Genomic DNA, 3,433 nt, shown 5'->3' with positions numbered 1-3,433 from the left:
CCGCGCCGCCACCCGTCGTCGCCCCGCCGCCCGTCGCCGCCGACCACCACCGACCTCACCGAAGTCGTGGAGGTAGCCGGAGCCGCCGCCGCAGTTTTCGATAGAAAACCGTCGTTTTTTAGAACCCTAGATCCGTTTTTTAGATCCGGTTCGGGTTTTTTTCGGTTTAGTTAAATAGCGAACGCCCGTTTGTACGTTCGTTTTAACGAACGGTTTTCGTCCGTTAGCCGCAGATAGCGAACGTTCGTTTGTTAGCCTGTTCGTCAGTTTTTCTTTTTCTCGGGTTTTCCGCGATTATTTTTTATCGCGATTTCTGATCCGATTTTCGTTTTAGTATAACTTTTCGCTCGTTTATCGGAATCAGGCGATTCAAGCGCCTAGAGTTTTGTCTCGAAACCATCTTTCTGTTTAACCAACTTAAATAAGTTTTTGCTGCTGTAAAATTTGACTTTAGTCCAGATTAGTAAACGAAGCTTGTTTCTTTCGCCATTTGAGTTTGGTTGCTTCGTTTGATTTGATTCTTTTTGCAAACCGGAGTTCTTAAGTTGAAATTTCTGGTTAGATCTCTTATTTGAGTTTTACCCGTGCCCTTGCTTGATTTCCTATTGTATGCTTGTTTGATTGCAATAGAGTACCCGGAGTGCGAAGCATGCTACATCGAGTCTCTAGGTTTCATGGATCATTAGCAAGGCAAGTAACACTTTGATCATACCTCTTTACTACCCAGTTTTATTGCATTAGATCAATCCTCAAACAATTGCATGGATAGGATCCGAATAAATTGTGGGTTGGGAAGTAGATGAGGTAGTACCTATTCACCTGTTTATTATCAAACCCTGGGAGTTACTTCTACGTTGCTTATACTGCTATGCTATGCTCATAGACGTGGATTGAGTTTGAGTGTATTCATGACAGATGTGAGATTGTTAATTAATGGTTCAACTTAAGGTGGCAACTTTAATACACATCTGGGTGGATTGAGGCACCTGGGGTATCTAGTGATTGCTTGTATTTTTGGAAATCCCGGGGTACCGTGTGATTTTCCTATGGACCGCCACCCAGGCTCAAAGGGATCATAAGATTATTCATGCTGGAAACTTCCATGTGCAGCCACATGCCATTATGGGCTCTGGCATAGTTGAGTAAGTTGTGGGAAACCTTTCCATGATGGGCTAGCAGATGTAGGGGATTGTAGGTGTACCGGCCTATCTATCGGTTAAGGGGACCTCTTCGGAAAGACTGTGTCTCGGTCATCCGTTTCTCAAACATCATGTAGTGCAAGAAATCCAACAGAGGAGACCGAGTCTTGTGGGGAAAAGTGCACAAACCTCTGCAGAGTGTACAAACTAATCATGGTTAGCCGCGTCCCCGGTTATGGACATCTTGACTATCTAGTTCTTGGATTATCATGTGGATCTCATCACTCTTAAATATAATTTGATTGGGTTTAATGATGATGCTTAATAGGGATTGAGTTGGGTGAACCTTCTCAATGTTTAACAACTACCATGATAGTTAAATAAAATTTATTCCTTTGCAGTAGGGAAAAATGGGCTTTTCACAAAATCTAGTAACCATACAGCCTCCACCAGCCATATATGCATGTAGTGATAGCATTATTCTGTTCATTACTCTCTTGTGTTACACTGCCAGCATATTCCATGTGCTCACCCGTTTTCGGGCTGCAACGTATCATGTTGCAGACTTTCAGACGACGAGTAAGGAGCCTTAGGTCATGGTCTTTCACTCAGTGATGCCGTTGGAGTTGATGGACTCACTTTATCTTCCAAGCCTTCCGCTGTTATCGTATTTAGATGGCCTTAAGCCATATTTATTGTAATAAGTTCTCTTTTGAGACATTCGATGTAATAAGTGTGTGATTGCTACTCTGTTATAAACCCTTCAAGTACTGTGTGTGTCAGCATTGCCGATCCAGGGATGACACTTATGCACAGAGATCAAACTGTTTGAGGTCTGGTCGCTACACACCCCCTATGAGACATGTGTTGCCGGACCCTTGGATTCGTCCCCGGCCACTCGCTCTGAACCGCCCGCGTCCGTGCCTACCGAATCTGATTGGGCACCAATCATGGAGTTTACCTCCGCGGATATCTTTCAGCACTCGCCCTTGGGTGACATACGAAATTCATTGAGGTCTCTCTCCCTGTCAGGAGACCCTTGGCCGAACTATGTCCGGCTTGAGTGGGAAGCAGGCGACGAAGAAATTCATTTCCCACCCACCACCCACTTAATATCCACTATCGACGACTTAACCGAAATGCTTGATTTCAGCTCCGAAGACATCGACGGTATGGACGACGATGCAGGAGAAGAAGAGGAACCACCGCCCACAGGGCGCTGGACAGCCACCTCATCATATGATATATACATGGTGGACACCCCCAAAGAAAGCGATGGCAATAAGGCAATAGAGGATAATCCCCTCAAGAGGCAACTTAAGCACCGGCGTCATCGGTGCCGCCCTAAGCCCCGCCATAGCAAAAGCAGCGATACCGGCACAAGAGACAATAATGCTGCGGACAGTGCCAAAGACGAAGACAATCCCCTCCAGCCAGACTTCGAGCGGGAGGATGGGAAAGCTAGCCCCAAGGAACAGGCGGCAGACGGAGAATCAGAGGATGACAATTACATGCCCCTCTCTGATGACGAGGTGAGCCTCGGCGACGAAGAATTTATCGTGCCTGAGGATCCCGTCGAACAGGAGCGCTTCAAGCGCCGTCTTATAGCCACAGCAAAAAGCCTAAAGAAAAAGCAACAGCAGCTTCAAGCTGATCAAGATTTGGTAGAGGATAGATGGACCGAGGTGCTGGCAGCCGAGGAATACGAACTCGAGCGCCCAACCAAAAGTTACCCAAAGCGCAGGTTGCTACCCCAACTCGAGGAGGAAGCATTAAAACCTACACTACCAGCATATGATGTGGCTGACCGGCCACCTCGTGGCCGAGACAAAGCGGTATATCAGCCCGAAGTCCATACCGCACGCCGTCGCCAGTCAAACAAAAATACCAAGGCCCGGGGTAACACGCAGGACCTGCGAGAAGTATTGGAAAACAAATCGGGACATAAAAGATCGATCTACGGATCACGGGGGCGCGCCCCAATGCGCGACGATAACCGTCACGCCGGATATACTAAAAGCAAATCCGGCCGGGCCAAACACAGCAGACAAGACTCGTATGAACTATGTCGTGATATAGCCCGGCATAGAGGCGCCGCACACCCCCTATGCTTCAATGATGAAGTAATGAATCATGAATTCCCAGAAGGGTTTAAACCCGTAAACATTGAATCATATGACGGCACCACAGACCCCGCGATATGGATAGAGGATTTCTTCCTCGTCATTCACATGGCCCGCGGGGATGATCTACACGCCATCAAGTATCTCTCGCTAAAGCTCAAAGGGCCAGCT

Source organism: Triticum dicoccoides, chromosome 5A (assembly GCF_002162155.2).
Source record: "Triticum dicoccoides isolate Atlit2015 ecotype Zavitan chromosome 5A, WEW_v2.0, whole genome shotgun sequence".
Classification (NCBI taxonomy): Eukaryota; Viridiplantae; Streptophyta; class Magnoliopsida; order Poales; family Poaceae; genus Triticum; species Triticum dicoccoides.
The sequence above is the reverse complement of the archived record's forward strand: the minus strand, read 5'-3'. Positions refer to the sequence as shown.